An 8,506-nucleotide genomic window follows, 5' to 3' on the forward strand; every position below is an offset into this window, starting at 1 on the left:
GTGTACTCTAACCCTGGAAGGGGGTGGAAGGGTGTAGACTTGCAGCCTGCCCCTTGGCCCTCCAGCTGGTGAATCCAGACCACAAGCTGGTGAATAAAGATGGTTCCATCTCCTGCTTTAAGATCAACTCAGTGATGAATTGCAATCTCGCCATAACAAATCCAGGATCCAATTCCTGCCTTCCCAGTTATTAGCGATGTAATTTTGAGCGCACTTGAGCTCTCAGACTCCTTACCTAAGGCCCTGGTGGAAGTTAAAGAAAACAAGGCACGCAAAGTGCCTGACATAAACTGACATGCAGCCAGGGCCACACTTCTGAGGATCAAAGATGTTTTAATGACCACTTTATCAGCTGTTTTCAAAGCAAGAGCTCTGTCTCCTGACTGCTCTTAGATTTGTTCTCTCTCTCTCTCAGTCTCTCCCTCCCTCCTTCCTCCTGTCCCCATCTGCCTGTGGTTGAGCAATTCTAATATATCCCATTACTCCTAAGGAAAGAATCCAACTGTATATTATCACTAGACCTGCACCTCAGGGCACCTGACCTTTTTTTTTTTTTTTTTTTTTGAGACAAGGTCTCTCTAAGTTGCTGAGACTGGTCTTGAACTTGAAATCTTCCTCCCAAATCACAGGATTACAGGCATGTACCATTGTGCCTAGTGGCACCTGATATTTTCTGATCCTTGAGCATTTTCTTGTTGAGGTTTTTATCCTTGTTATGGCTCAATAAAACTCAATTTCAACTTTTAAAAAGTCATTACCTATGGCCAAAGGTGAATCCTTAGAGAAAAATGGGAACAATATCACCTGCACCACCTGGGAGTCCCTGGTGCTGAGCCTTCAGGAGATGCTCCACCAGTGCTCCTTTCCTTCTCTGTCCCTCTTAAAAGACAGCAGTGCCCTCTGTGGGTGTCCTGAGGCAAATCTAGCATTAGTGCCTAGAAATGAGAGAAAGATAACTACTCTTGGTGTAGAAAGAGAGGAAGGGGCTGGGAAGAGGAGGAGAGGGGAGTGGGAGGGAAGAAGCATATCCGGGTCAAAATTCCCTGATTTCTGCATAAACATAGAGGTGTCTTCTCCCCACTCCTCAGCATAAAGACTAGGCACTGGGCCATACCAGCACTGAGGCCAGGATCACTGTACCCAAGGAGGCTGTGAACCTGACTTCTTCAGGTAGCCCCAGAAGATGAGCAGGACGACTTTACTGCTTTGTCCTCTGCATATATCGCTCTCCTACTGCCCCTCTCTGCTCCCAGCTCTCCCACCACTTGCTCCCCAGGGAGCCCCTCCAGCTCCTCCACCCACCTTCTACACCTTGACCTTGGCATCACCCCTGCGGTCCAACTTCCAGTTGGGTCCAACTTCCTAGTTCTTTTTCAGAGTTATTTGCCTAGCCTAGTCCTTTTACTTTGAGGATCTGGAACATTCTCTACTCACATCTCTAAAAATCATTCCCTTGGTTCTCTTCTGGAATTCCCATGAGCTGTTTTGACATGTTTGCATCCTCTGTGTCTCTGAACTCTTCTTCTAGGTTTTTTGTTTTGTTTTGTTTTGTTTTTTTTGCTTTTCTATACTGGGTTGCAGGTTAATTCCTCAAACTTTCTCCCCTAATCTTATCTTTGCCTAAATTCCAATCTGGACTTTACCCCATCAATATGCACTTTTGTTCCAATAAACAGAGTTTATTAATTAAGGTAGTGCCAAAATTAAAACCATGAAGATAATAAATTAATAATTGGGACCCACCCACATCTGGAAATTTGTTACAAGACAGTAGAGCTTCCAATGGGCTATTCTTACCCACTGTGCTGTGATTCTCAGGCAGATGAGGCTCCCCTGAGGGGTGAGTCCCAAGCAATTTCATTCATTTGACAAATGTTTCTTAAGCACCCACTATGTGTCAGAAAATATAGGACAAGCCATCTGGAAAAGTTAAATGTCCACAGAGTGTTAACTGCCAGCCAGGGCTACACAGAGAACTAAAGGAGATGACTTGGTGGGAGCTGGGTGGCAACTTGGACCTGCTGTTTTGGAAAGGCCTAATGGCTGAAATATGAGTTATAATGAGTTGTCAGCTGAGGTATAGAAAGAATAGATTTAAAAAGCTGTGTTTGTATAAAAACTTGTACACAGATGTTCATGGCATCATTGCTTACCACAGCCCCAAAGTGAAAGCAACATTGAATTCATCAATGGATGGGTAAAATGTGATTTATCTATACAAAGGAATATTATTGTCAGTGAAGAGGAATGAAGTTGATATACATGTTACAACATGAACAGGAAGAGATATTGCTGTTTTGTCCTCTGCATGCATGGGTGAACCCTGAAACATGATGACTGATAAAAGAAGTCATTCACAAAAGACCACATATGATTTCATTTAAATGAAATGCTTCCACGAGGCAGATCTATAGAGATAGAAAGTAGATTAATGGTCATCCTGGGCTGAGGAAGGGGGTGGAGAGAATAAGAATTAACTGCTAGAGGTTGCAGGGTTTTTTTGTTTTTTGTTTTTTTGGTGGCAAAAATGTTCTAAAATTAGATTGTGGTGATGGTCATAAAACTTTGAATATAAAACCATTGAATTGTACACTCGAAATAGGTAAAATATGTGGTATCTGAATAATAGCTCCATATAGCAATTTTTAAAGAAGACTTTATTAATATCTCTCATGACTCTGCTGATGGGCTCAGCCAGGTGGTTCACTTGGGGTCAGAGGGTGGCCCGGACTGGAGTCTTCACTCCCTCCCTTGAGATGGCCAGAACACCTAGAGACTCATCAGGCCTCTCTCTCCAAGTGGCTGGCTTGGGCTTCCTTATGAATATGGCCAGTTGAGGGTAGTCAGACTACCTATGTGATGGCTAGTTTCCCTCAAATTGAGCATTCCAAGATGAAAGTGGGAATTACTAATCTTTTGAAAGTCCTGAAATCTGAAACCAGTTCGTTGTCACTAAGCCACATTCTATTGATCAAAGCAACCATACAACCCACTTAAATTAAAATGGTGGGGACAACAGATTCACTTCTTAATGGGAGGAGTGTCGGAGAACCTGTGGTCACTGTTACTAGGCCTCAGGATAGGCTACAGCAGGGACACTGCACACCTAGGAAGAGAAAGGAAGGCATCTGCCTGGGTTGAGGTAGCCTGGTAGACTTGCGGGTGAAAAGACAAGAGTATTTCTGCGAGAAACAGTGTGAAATAGTTATTTTGGAGAGTGAAAGAGAATGTACATTAGGAATGCCCATCTGAGTTGCAGCAGACGTGACCTTGACTACATGCCTTCCAGAGCTCTCTTTTGGACAGAGCCGGTCACTCAGAGCCAAGGAGAGCAGTGAGTGACGGTCTCCCAGCTGTGGCACCTTCAGAATCTGCCTGAGCACTGGAGCCCCAGGCTGTGCTCTTCCCAAGCAGCCCCAGCCAATGGCTGAGCAGAGTAGGAAACTAGGGCCCTAGTCTCATTGGGTAGATGTGGGCCACCATGCCAGGGAATTTAAACAGAGGGTGGTAGCTGAAGGCAGACTGCAAAGGCTGAGTCCCTTCCCTCCCATCTGGTCTTTAGCCTTGACCTCCAGCTTAATAGAGTATTACTGGGGGAAGGGCCCATGGAGGGAGGGAGAAGGCAAAGCAGAGCCCCAGGGGTCCACAATGTCAGCAATGACCTGGAGGATCAAAGGGAAAGATGGAAAAATAAGTCACCGGCAGGTCCCCTTCCACTGACGTTCCAAGCAAAGCTGGTCCTTAGGCTCCAAGGACAGGATTCTGTAGCAAACAGAACTAGACAAAGAGAGACTCATTCCAGCCACTGAGACCTAACTAGCTGTACTTCACTGTCTACCAAGGACTGCCAGATGCCAGGTACCAGGGAACACCAATGAGCTTTTCTTTTCTTTTTCTTTTTTAGATGAACAAACAGAACAACTAGCCCAAAGAAAACAGCTAATTTAGAATAAAGGTTTAAAATGTGTTTGTTTGTTTGTTTGTTTTTAAATTCTAAATGGTACCCTCTGAGAGATTTAGGAGAAAGTTGTATTAGATTATTTTAGTATAAAAATTATTCAACTTACTAAAATCATGTATTTAGAATTTGTTTGTGTCCAACTAATATATCTCATTTTTCTAGTTATAAATCTACTTAATGCAAGAAGTGAACTTAAAGTAGGTATTTTTTTTCTTTCTTTTATTTTTTTCAGTGCTGGGAATCAAACTTCATATAAATAACTTCATTATGTTCTCTTAATATTTGAAATTGCTCATTTATAAATTAAAATACTGGAGTTCCTTTATGAGAATTTCACTTATTTATCTCACTGAAAAATCTTCCCAAGTACTTAAATAATTCCTTAATTACCAAAGTTGATAAATCTGTTTATATTTTAAAATAACAATCACCTTAAATATTCAAATGCTGTTTATAAATTTAATAAAATTCAATGTAAAACCACAAATCTAAATCAATTCCTTACTCATAAATTGTAAAATGAATCATAAAATATATTTGTTAGATAATTGTGCCAAATTATTCACAACTAATCCCCAAAGATTAGGACTACAGATTTGTTCTCTTTCGTGTTTTCATTGTATTTAATTAATGTTTATTTATTGGTACTGGGTATTAAACCCAGGGGCACTTTACCACTGAGCCTCATCCCCAAACCTATTTTTTATTTTTGAGACAGGGTTTTGCTAACTTGTTAAAGCTGGCCTTAAACTTAGGATCTTCCTGCCTCAGCCTTCAGAGTAGCTGGGATTACAGGTGTGTGCCACCGCACCAGGCTCTTTGATGTTTTTCTTGGATTCTAAACTCAGAATCATCCTAGAAGGTGATCATGTCCTTCTAGAGAGTTTTGGGCTGGGCCTGGATATTGAATTTGCTTCCGGAAGGCTTTGTTTCCTCACCTGGGCATGGATGCCTGAGAGGGTGAAGGGCCTCGGAGCTGAGCCCAGTGTGAACAAGTGCTCAGCATGCTTCAGAGCCACTGGTCAGCTACAGACTGTTCTCAGTGTGAGTCGGCTTCCCCAAGAACCCTGGGATGTTCTGGCTCCTGATTATCAGACTTAGCTCCCAAACCCACATGAGGCCTCTCTTTGGGCTACTCTCCGGGAAAGATACCTGGATTCTCAAACCCACAGACTGAGAAAGCCCTGGTGCCTCTGACTCCTCTTTTTTGCCATGCTAGGGTGGGCTCCTTAGACTGGCCAAAAGTCCTTCCACTGCCTTCTATGGCTCCACAAGCAGCCCCCTCCTTACTGCTGATTTGGATCCAGGAGTAACCAACTTCATTGAATGAAAGAACAATTAGAGCCAATAACAATCAGGGAAACATGTTAGAGAGGGCAAGTGCAGGAATAGGGAAAGAAAATAGAAATAAACCATCAGGGATGACCCAAGTAGTTGGGACTGAATCAGAATCTCTGCAGTTGAAGCTTTGGAATCTGTATATTAGAAGTTCCCTAGGCCATTCTGGTTCTAAGAATTATTAAACCGTAAACTGAATTTGGCATTGACTTTCCATGTGGCCAAGGTGAAAAGTGAAACAGAATATGTTGCATAAAAGAGTTCTCATTGTCCATGAAGAGAAAACATAAACATTTCCCTGGCACTTGGCTATATAATAAATTTCTCATCGATGATTGACACTCATAAAACAATTGTAAAGAACATATAATGAGCCAGGCGCTGTGGGGCACGCCTGTAATCCCAGCACTAAGGAGGCTGAGGCAAGGAGGATGGCAAGTTCAAGGCCAGCCTCAGCAACTTAGTGAAGCACTAAGCAACTAAGCAACTCAGTGAGACCCTGTCTTTAAATAAAATACAAGGAAGGGCTGGGGATGTGGCTCAGTGGTTAAGCAATACCAAAAAAAAAAAAAAAAAAAAAAAACCAACAACAACAAAAAAAAACATATAATGACTGGTTTCCTGAAGTTCTTTCCTATCATGGCCCTTGAGGAGAGCCTGAAACACAGCAAGCAGGAGTCCTTCTGTAGGGACCAAGGAAATCTATGCTAAGCAGCCCTCTCTGCCTGTTGATCTGAGTGCATCTAAGGAGCGAGAGCTTGTACAAGTTTTTTTTGTTTTGTTTTGTTTTGTTTTTTTGATGGCAGACTCTTCTTTTCAAACAAAAGTGGAGCAAGTCTAGGTGAGAAGAAGGGTCCAGGGCTCCTCCTTTCTATCTTCTCTCTCCCTGCACCATCTCTGCCTCTGCAAGGAATCCCTGGGAGCTTCACGAGACCTAGTTTGCAAATCCCGTATTCTAGTTAATGAAAAACAGGTCTAGGCCATGTCTGCCACTTGGGGCAGACTCATTTGAGAAGCTCAATTGAGTTTTGGTGAATGGATTGCTTTAAGTGCCCCGAGTCTTCGAGTCTTCGGCCTCACTGTGTGATACTCCTCAGGCTGTGACTTCCAGGCTCCTCCCCTCAGGAGATGGTCTGCTCCTCCCCGTCCCAACATTCTGAGTTTGGTTAAGGTTGTGACAAAAAATGCTCTCAGGTCACCATTTCTGTCCCTGCATTTCTGCTTTCCCTATGAGAACATGACTAGCAGCCTCTGGAAGAATGATAGAATTTTCCAGAGAGTTTTCCCCTGCAGAGCCAAGGCTCCCTGCAGAGAGTGTGCAACATCAGCTAAGCCCCCAGACAGGTGAGTTGCTCACTAGCCAACAGCTGGCTGCCTCCTAGACCACGGGCGGGGGCCTCACAAAGACCAGAGTAGTCCAGCCTAGTCACCGCCCCAAAGAAAGTGTGCAGCTACATTGATGCTTGTTTGAAGCTGATGAATTCTGAGTGGCTTGTTATGCAGTGTTTATTGTGGTGACAGAAAACTGAGACAAGTGCTGAGAGCTGTCTGCCTCAGGAACCTGGGGGAGCAGCTGTGTCTGTGCCAGGCACTCTGGGAGAAGCAAATGGACGGCACAGACTTCAAATCATTCCCCATATCATGCCACTCCTGGCCTGCCTGTGTACTACACACCACGGGCAAAGTCCCATGTCAGAGGCTCACCCACGATCACCCTCCTGACAGTGGAGCCTGAGACAGGTCCACTCTTGAGCCCCTTTGAGATGCTAGAGAATCAGCAAATGGAAGGGAGGTGGTCCGGCACCTGCTTATCAGCAATCCTTTCATAACCCACGACTGGGCAGAGGGAGGAATGAGTTCTTAAGTTCTTGAAAGGCAGAGACAATCCTCTCCCCTTCTTTAGTCATCCTCCCATCATTCAGCTGGATTAATTGCAGTCATTCACACCCACAGATGGACATGGCACAGATGTCCCATCTCATGAGTGGGATCCATTTGTGGATCAGTTCTGTAAAAACGGAACCGTAGGCCAAGTAGCCTGAGATCTGATCCAAATCCTTGCCTGTGAAGCTGTTCAGACTGTGGGTCTTGGTGGCAAAGACCAGCTGGCTGTAACCTCATTTACCTGGGCCCAGACAGCAAGCCACGGGGTACACACAACTCCAACAAACAAACCTGACCTCAGGCAGCTCCTTCCTATCCCTCCCTCCGAGAGGCCCAGATTACTCTGTGCACAGCTGGAGCAGTGGAACTCCCCATGTGCATTTCATTTTTCAGAATGAAATGGTAAAAGGTGCTCTTGCAAGAGTCTGGCCACAAACTTTCAAGGAAGGAGTTAAACGGCATTGAGCTAAAAACATCCAAGACTAGTTCAAGTTGTCTCATGCTATGTTTAGGATGAAATCTAAGAAATAAGCAAGGAAGATGTGGCCCTGAGCATCTGGCCCCCTCTGCCTCTGGCCTCATTTCCCACCCCCGCCTCTCACCTTCTGCATCAGCTGCTCTCATTTGCTGTGGGTTCACTTGTTCACACACAAACCCGGCTGTTTCTTACCTCTGAGCTTTACAGTCCCTTCCACCTTGGATGCCTTCTCTGACTTCCCTGCTCTCTCCTGCTCCTCTTCCAGGACACAGATCAGCTGCTGTCCTCTCAGGCTCAGCTGGGTGCTCTTCTTCTTTGCTCCCAGGATGCCAGTGCTTTCCTCTGTGTGCCTATATTCCAGTCTCTCCCAGACGGTTTTTTCTTCCCTCTTGCTTGAGATGCAATTGTATTTGTGTCTGCTGCTTCTCCCTCTCATGGATTTGTTTCCTCTTGCTGCTTGGAATCTTTCCTGCCAGCTCATCTTTAGAAAGGTGATTCTCCAAGTGAGTTCTAGCCTCTGGGAAGTGTGGGCTTCCCCATAGGGAAGCTTCTTGCTGGCTGGCTCATGCTGGGGTTCCAAGGGCTCCAGAGAAGTATCTACATGGTTCCTTGTGTAGGGTTCTTGCGTCACTTAGGTGGAGAGAATCTAACTGTTACACACACGGTGCAGGCTCAGCTGTGGATCTCTTGTGAGCAACTCTCTACTGACGTGGGCAAAGGCCAGCTTCTGCTTTCCCAGGCTGGAGAAGAGTTTTTTTGTTTTTAATATTTTTCTTTAGTTGTAGACGGACACAATGACTTTATTTTTATTTATTCCTTTTTTTTTTTTTTTTTTTTTTTTTTTT

Source organism: Marmota marmota, unplaced genomic scaffold, assembly GCF_001458135.2.
Source record: "Marmota marmota marmota unplaced genomic scaffold, marMar, whole genome shotgun sequence".
NCBI classification, from domain to species: Eukaryota; Metazoa; Chordata; class Mammalia; order Rodentia; family Sciuridae; genus Marmota; species Marmota marmota.